Source organism: Erpetoichthys calabaricus, chromosome 1, assembly GCF_900747795.2.
Source record: "Erpetoichthys calabaricus chromosome 1, fErpCal1.3, whole genome shotgun sequence".
NCBI lineage: Eukaryota > Metazoa > Chordata > Cladistia > Polypteriformes > Polypteridae > Erpetoichthys > Erpetoichthys calabaricus.
This window is the reverse complement of record NC_041394.2, coordinates 256,285,567-256,294,858: the sequence shown is the minus strand read 5'-3', so window position 1 is coordinate 256,294,858 and position 9,292 is coordinate 256,285,567.

Below are 9,292 nucleotides of genomic sequence, written 5' to 3'. Positions count from 1 at the left end.
AGCCTGCCAAATTTCAGCCTTCCACCTACACGGGAAGTTGGAGAATTAGTGATGAGTGAGTCAGTGAGTGAGTGAGTCAGTCAGTCAGTGAGGGCTTTGCCTTTTATTATTATAGATATATACATACATATACACACATACATGCAGTTTCAATAACATAGAAATCAATATAAACAACATTAACATCATTATCATATGAGAATATGAAGTAATATATAAGAAGCACATTTCATATAAATATAAATTATTAAACAGTAAAATCTTCTTCTGTAATTTGCTACCGTGGCTATTCGTTTGTCCAGGATTTTAAATCACCTGTAGCTCGCAAACCGTTTCACCTATTGACTTGAAATCTGGTACACATATAGTACGTCACGTCTACTATCCGCTTTATGGGTGATGATTGTATTACTCTTTTTATCTTTATTTTATTTTATTGTAGAATCAACTCCTATCTGCACACACCAGGGCGGCCGTGGGCGGATGCGTATGGTGTATTCACTCCACGTTATCGTGCATTGCGCTGTCACTGGTATTTTGATAAAAGAATTTGAACAACATATAAGAAGCGTATAAATTATTAAACAGTAAAACATTAACATTTAAGAAGTAAAGTTAAATTAAGTACTACTGCAGTGCCTTCGGGTATACCTCATTTTTTGTTTGCCCATTACATGCTTAAATGTATACATTTTTTGGTGCACCTACCCGAGAACACGCGACATATAACCGAGCGTGGGAGAAGCATGGATTTTAAACACATGTTGAGTTCATCTGCTGGTCTCCCTCGTGAAATAACTGGTAATGTTTGACTAAAATCTACAGCGAGTAAAACGACATTACCTCCTATTTTTTTTTTTACGATCTCTGAGATCTTGCTTTTTTCGGTTCAAGGCTTCATAAGCTCTTTTATGTTCTATGGTGTACTTATCCCAAACCATCATCTTTGAATGTTGCAAGACTTTCGCCTTGTATGTAGATCGGGGTAATTACATTCATTGCATTCCTAGTTTGAATCACAATCTGATTGTATGGGTGGTTACCTGGCACTGTAGGGTTGCCACCCGTCCTTTAAAATACGGAATCGTCCCGTATTTGAGAATGAAATTGCGCATCCCGTTTGGATCAATACGGGATGGGATTTGTCCCGTATTTTTTTTATCATTTTTTTTAAAGCAGCGTCTAATGCAAATCATCCCACACGCATTTTATGAAGATGCCTCCTTTCCTACTTTTGATTGGGTAATACTTGATGTCATCGTTAGTTTGATTGGTCTTTTTAACTGTCCAGTGAGGAGGGCGGGTCTTTTAAGTAGAGTCTGCAAAGTGTTGACACTGGGATGTGGCACCCGCTGCAGTATGCGTCCCTTATTTTTTTGTATTAAAAGTGGTAACCCTATGTTTGGTCATGAAGTCGTCTAAAATCCGCCACGTGCCCTCTTTTAATTGTGAGAAGCAAATATATATAGCCAAATTCTTGCGCTTCGTTGCGGCGAAGTACTGCTTTTAATTTTTTAAGAAGAAAATAAAACCTTTTTAAACGGATCGAAAATATACCAATAACAATTTGTTAAGGATCTGTTTTTTTGTGAACCTCGCTCTCTATCGTCAGCGCCAGAGTTGAAGCCCCTAACGTTGCGGTCAGCAAGTCGGCTAACATCCGCCATGTGCCGTCTTTCAGTTGCGAGAAGCAGATCATAGAATGGTTGAAACTGTTGCCCCTAACGTTGCGCCACGGCGTGTGGTTCGTTTATACCTCGTGTCTTCTCATTAAACTTTTATCTCGCGAATATGTTATTGCAATCCGCAGCGGGAGCGTTTCTATAAACTTAATTTAAACTTACGTTTTACACCGTGCTTTGTTTCCCTTATGAACATGCTTGTATGCTTCACTCGCTGGCTTCTTATTGTTTCGCTCCCTTCTCAATTGTTTAATGAATTTTTTGTTCTTCGCTGTTTGCGGCTCCTCCTTCATTTGTCCCTACTGCGTTCACAGTCTTTTCACGTGATTACGTGGGAGGCGTGATGACGTGACACTCAACTCCTCCTCCCACGGCCATCAAGCTGCCGTCCATTACAGTATATTGTGAAAAAAGAGGTTCCAGTTATGACCATTACGCGTTGAATTTCGAAATGAAACCTGCCTAACTTTTGTAAGTAAGCTGTAAGGAATCAGCCTGCCAAATTTCAGCCTTCCACCTACACGGGAAGTTGCAGAATTAGTGATGAGTCAGTCAGTCAGTCAGTGAGGGCTTTGCCTTTTATTAATTAGTATAGATAATTTAAAAAGCCAGGACTAGAAGCACATAAGCTTAATAATTATAGCTCCATTTCAAATTTACCTTTTCTCTTTAAAAAACTTGAAAAAGTAGCCGCCACACAGATTCAGTTTTACCTCATCACAATTTATTTAAGAAATTCCAGTCTGGCATTTGATACCATTTACCATTATATTTTACTGCACAGATGGGAAAATCACTTTGGGCTCACAGGTACTGGTTTAATACTTATTTATCAAATCAATACCAGTACAAAGAGAAATGTGGTCACAGTACCCCATCATTATACTTAGAAGGTAAACATGGTGTACCACAGGGCTTTAGTAATGGGATATTTACTGTTTTCACTTTACATGTTCCATTGGAAGCAAACATCAGAAAACATAATAATTTTCACTCATATGCAGATGACATCCAGTTATATATAATTATTTTGTCAATGAGTTAAAGGATGGAAGAGAGCTACTTGTCTCTGAGAAGAGAAAATACAGAAGTGTTAGTTACTGTAAGGAATGATGCTGAACACAACAATATTCTGACACTCTTAAACTCAGTTAGAAACACTTTTAACGAATCAGCACACAGTTTAGGTGTTTTCATTGACAATGGCACATCATTTAAAACATTCATTATAAAACTATCCAAAACATGTTTTTTCCATCTCAGAAGTTTTGGCACATTAAAACATATTCAAGATACTAAGAAATTAATTCATGCATTTATTTCTAGTAGGACTAACTTCTGCAAAACATTATTCACTTGTTGTTCTAATTGTTCTTTATGCAGCTTTCAGTTAAAAAGGCTGCTCCAAGAATTATTACAAGAATCCATAATTATGAACTTCATAATTCCAGTTCTCTGGTCGTTACAATGGCTCTCAGTTAAGCTTAGGGCTGATTTCAACACCCTCCTTTTAACATATAAAGCCTAAAATGACCAAGACCCTGCTTACTGTATCTGAACTTATTATTACTTGCAAACCAGAATGTTCTCAAGATGTAGGCCTATTTAAGATTTCAAGGCTTAATATAATAACAGTGGGAGGTTGAGCTTTTAGTTACAAGGTCCTGAAGCTGTGGAGTCATCTGAATGCTCACATAAGAGATGCCCCTTTAGTCTCAGCATTTATATCCAGGCTGAAGACTCACTACCTTAGCCTAGCATACCTTGACTAGAGCTGCTGATTAGCTGTGCATGCTGCATGCTGTTTATTAGTCATTTTAACAGAAAAAAGTAATACAATATTTATAAACTGTTTCTGATCTTTATATATTCTATTTCTCTTCCCAGTATCTGGATTAGGCATTTAGTGCCACTTCTCTACTGCTAATATGCTCGTCTATGCATGGAAAAGTCATCTCAGATAAAGGAGCGTTGGGATCATTGGATGGAAAGATTATCTCATCAGACTGGATGCTCAGAATAGAATGCACTATAGAAAACCTAGAAATGGCTAGGTGGCCAGTTGGCTGAGGTCTCCAGGACTATGAATGTGTCTAACTTTTTTTTGACTGTCTAAGGTACAATTTATTCTACTCAGTTGTCAGCTAAACATAGTTTATCAGTTAATTAATGAACAGTGTGACAAGTAATTCACTCTAGACATCACAAAAAAGGTTTGGGGCAGCCACCTGTATATTATATCCTGCCTGCAAAAGTTTAAATAATTGAACAAAGATATTCACAAGACTGAGTCCAAAACAGAACAGTCAGACTGGAGGTAAGATGGTGGCTTTAAAGGCCCATAGAGGAAGCAACGTCATCGGGGCCGGAACCAGAAGTGACGTCATCCAAGGTGCTGGAACCAGAAGTGATGTCATCCAAGGCACCGGAACCTGGTGGGATTTCCCAGTAACGGTCTGCAAGGAACTGAGAAAGACAGTCAGTACATCCTGCCGCCCACTGGTCTGATGTGGTATTATAATTACTCAAGCCCTTTAGCTGCCTAGGTATTGTTGGTTTCCATTTATGTTTATTCAGATTCTATCTTGTTCTCTGTGTGTTTTAACAAATCTATATTTTAGGGTTGATGCTGTGCAGTTCCCTCAATTGCTGGTGTTCACAGGCTTCTTTGTTCTTTTGTTGCTACTATTAATTTTAACGTAACGGGGATGGGTTGGGTTGGGTTATGGAGTGAGGGTGGAAGATTGACACTGAGCATGGGGTTTTATTTTATTGTAATTCCCGTCAGAATGGCTTATGTTCCCCTTTAAAGTGTTTGTTGTACTTGAATAAAATTTTAATTTAAAAAGTCTGTATTTATATATGTACTAGTTTTGCATTTAGTAATTAGTATAATCTATACTTGTACTTTAACTGAGAATTGTTCATAATTGTTCAGTGTTATGCGTCCACACTCAATGAAGAGTGCTATCCAAAAAATAAGTTAAGTAATTGTAATTGTTATTAGATAGATAGATAGATAGATACTTTATTCATTCTGATGACTTTCAATTCACAAGTGGTTCCTTGGCAGTTCTAAGGCACAGACTGATTTAATAAAGGTGTACATGTTTTGAATGTCCCATCTTACCATGTTCCTGTCTTGCTTGTGCATACAACAACATTTATTTATATAGCACATTTTCATACAAACAATGTAGCTCAAAGTGCTTTACATGATGAAGAAAGAAAAAAAAAGACAAAATAAATAATTAAAATTAGGGAACACTAATTAACATAGAATAAAAGTAAGGTCCCATGGCCAGGGAGGACAGAAAAAAACAAAAAAAACCAGAAAAAATAAAATCTGCAGGGGTTCCAGGCCATGAGACTGCCCAGCCCCCTCTAGGCATTCTACCTAACATAAATGACCTCAATCAGTCCTCATTGTATTCAGGGTTCTCATGGAAGAATTTGATGATGATGAAGTCATGTGGACTTCTGGCCTTTAATCCATCAATGTAGGGACATCACGGTGCTTCGATTAGGTGGTGGTGGCGCAGATCGCCACCACAGAAAACCGGAAAAGAACAGAAGAGAAAGTAGGGGTTAGTATGGATTTTGGAGCCGCCATGAATAATAATGGTAATTAACTGAATATACAGAGCATTAGGATTTAACTAAGATGAAGCTATGAGAAAGCCATGTTAAAGTAATGTGTTTTCAGCAGTGTTTTAAAGTGCTCCATTGTATTAGCCTGGCGAATTCCTATTAGCAAGCTATTCCAGATTTTAGGTGCATAATAGCAAAAGGCCGCCTCCCCACTTTTTTTAAGTTTAGCTCTTGGAATTCTAAGTAGACACTCATTTAAAGATCTAAGGTTACAATTTGGAGTGTAAGGTGTAAGACATTCCAAAATATAAGATGGAGCGAGATTATTTAAGGCTTTGTAAACCATAAGCAGTATTTTAAAGTCAATTCTAAATGACACAGGTAACCAGTGTACTGACATCAGAACTGGGGTGATGTGCTCGAATTTTCTTTTCCGAGTTGAAATTCTAGCAGCTGCATTCTGCACTCATTACAATTGATTAATATCTTTTTTTGGTAGTCCTAAGAGGAGTGCGTTACAGTAATCTAGCCATAGTGTTCTCTGCTTGTGAATGATGTTTTTGTATTTGCAAACAGGTGTGGAAGCTTCAAGGGGATCTAGCAGGAGCGCTGAACTGGGAGCTAGAGCAGGGTGTGTGTTCCTCTCGACCCTCATTTATCTTTCAGTGACTTGTACATTATGACTTTGGAGAATTCCACATGCTGTATAATATTTTAATATTATAATAATTTAATTTATTCTCAGAAGGTTTAAATCTTAAAATCCTACTGACTTAATGAGAGACATATTTTGGCTAGCTTCAAAACATGCTAAAGAATTCCTGGGCTTGCATTATATGCTTTAGATAACTTTCTGAGAGTAATCAGATGGATAAATATTACTAAAAGTATTTGTTTTCAAAGTTCTAGTAAAACTGTTGTGCATGCATGTTGTAGAACCTCCTCACAGGCTCAGTCAAGGTATGTAATAACCCGCCAAGAAGAGAGTGGGCGCTGCTGCTAATAATGTCTTTTTCTTCTTTCCCCACAGTGCAGGAAAAGCCACCCGGTGGAGGCATTTATCCCTTCCACTTCTGGTCCCGCTGACATACTTTTCCAGGCATCCCAGAAGGTGTCACTTTTGGCCAGAGCAACCCATGAGACGGAGCTTCACTAAAGCAGATTAAACCCCTCCTTATCTTGTTGAACCCCCTGTGACAGAGCGCTATTTTTCTGTTCTTTCTTTTGTTTTGACTTTCCAGACAAATAAAAGGAAAGACCCAATTGGCACCCCAAAATTTCTTGTTGCAGTCCTGAGCTGTCATAATCACACCCCCACACAAAACCATAAATAATAAATTAAAATTCAAGTAAAATTTGAGTAAAATGATCAATACATTACAAAAGTGAACTTATTTTCCATGTTTCTATAGACTGGCTGTAGTAGCAATTAAATAATTATTTCAAATTATTTTAGGCCAAATTATGGTGGTGCTTTTTTTACCCAATCCAGAGAAGGAAATTCTAACAGAACATCATTCGTATAAATGCCTTTACAATAGTTGGTGATAAATAACTTTGAATAGAGCAATCCCCTGTCTGCAGAATGAACTCTAGCAAGGAAGTATTCTGGTGAGCTGAACACAGGAAAGATCATACATGAGAAAAGGCAACATAACAATAACTTAAATTAAGGTCATTTCACATTAGATGACTTTTTCTGCAATTTTCAGTTGTAGCCTTCATTTAAATAATATGAGTGAGACAGAGTCTCATGATTTTCAGCCACGTAATGTGTCATACCCAACAACTCACTAAAACTATCCTATGCCATTGCTGAGTTGTTTTTGCCTTTAATCACTGGGAAGGGCTTGGTGTGCTGAAAGATGACAACCAATGAATGCTCATCCAGAAGTAAAACACATGTAATGGAGAGGCAATGAATAAGTAATGAGAGTGTTTTGGACCACAGAAACAAAAGAAAAGCTCATCTGACTGATGTCTCGTACTTTATATACCATGACAAAATGGAAAAAAGATAAAAGGGGTCAGAGACTGTGGCTGAATTTGCTGCACCTATTAAACCCTTCATACAACCTTTGCTCTATCAGGCAGCACGTTATTGGCTGTCAGAAAAAGGGACGAGCATGACTGTGATGGAAAGTTGTCATGATCCGGTGACAAGATCAGTAACTGCAGTCTACAAGTCTGACAAAACACGACTGGAAGTCATGCAGTATGACTTCAGATTTACTAATCAGGTGTTTATTAAAACTGAAGTGTTTTTTTTTTGTTTCATTTAAAAACAACTGGGTTAACAACACAGAAAGGAGGAAAACATTGGCAATGCTAGGAGAGGAGAGGATGAATGGAATCTTACCACCATCATGGATGCTGAAATAGACTTAAGGAGAGATGCAAAGCTCACTATAATGGTGCTAAGCTAGACTTTATGCATTTATGAGAAGAATTTCACTACTCTTCCGTTTCCCATGAAAACTTGCATATTACCATCCTCAAAGAGTGGGAGGGAGGACATGCATAATTTAGCTTATTGATAAAGAAAATGTGTCATGGTTGAGGAAGACTTTGAGGAAAAAAAGTGGTTTGCCTTTTTATGTCATATGTAAAGAATATTGGCATCATGGGAGTCAGGAATTAATTTAAAATCAAATATTAAATGTATTACTCAGACAGAGTATTTCAATTAAGAAACAGAATTGATTATTTTTAAGAAAAAAAAAATTGTTTTTAGCCAACTTATTTATTTATAATCCATTCCAACCAAGAATAAGAAAAGATAAAAATCAGCTTAAGTGTTTTTAAAATGCAGCAGTACAAGTCTTAATTTTTCTTATATAAGTATCATCACATTGGTTCCTGTATCTTTTAGGACAGATTTTAAAAAACTTTAATTGTCTATAAAGCTCTGAACAACCTTGCACCTTCCAATAGTTCTGAATGCCCATCCCCAAACATCCTTAAATACAGTCTCAAATCTCAGGCTTACTCAATGTTCATATGCCCCTAATGTGGACTCATTTGTTGATATAGATAAGTGAGACTAGTGCTGGAGAAAATCTTTTAATAACCTTTTAGCATCATGTATTCTTAGGCTCTCAATGTTTTTCTAATTATGTTAAATAAGCAAGCATTGTTTTAAGAAACACAGGAGAGGATTATACTGACTTTTCCCTGTCTGATTTAAAGTATGATGACACTTCTGTAGGAAGTAGCCTCTGACCTTGAGTCTCAGCAACAACAATAAATTCCATAAGTCATGTTAAATTCATCATCCTTTACATTTTTAAGTAAATGTTTTTATCTATAATGTGCATTGGTATCAGATATATAAGAATAATAATAATAAAGAATTGTTAGCATATCTGTGATTACAGGGCACAGAAACTCAACTTTCTTGGTGTGCTATACAGGCATCTTTGTTAAATAAATTTCTTGTATACTTGCTAGAGTTCTGAGAGCCTTTGTATTCTACCAACAAAATGAACCTGTGATAAGGAGGAATTTGGGATCAAGAATTTTTCTCAGTCACTAGTACAACTGAACATTTAAAAAATGCAAAAAAACTCAATGTTTCAAAATTTCACCTTTTTTTGTCTTCTCTTTCTTGTATACTGTGATGGTTCTCTGCAAAACTGTGACCTGGCCAAAGTATCTTTTAATCTTTCAAGCCTCTTCTGATACTGAAGGATACTACCATCATGATGATAACTATAGAATCAAGTTTTCCAGAACCTTTCATCATAAGCAAATACATTATAATTGAATGACTTTCTCAGATGTAAGCAATTGAGAATACCTAGGAGGTCTGTAGAGTATTTTGACCTTGAAACCCTTAGAGATTTATTTTCTCCAGCATCCTTGCCAGCTGGAGTTTGTTTTCCTTTCCTGTCTGGCCATCTGATCATAGCATATGTTATAAAATTTGACATTGACTTTTAACCATTTTAACCATCAGGGGCTTACAGACGAGGAATTATTCCATATTACCTGTTTTGAAAATGTGTTACTACTTGTGA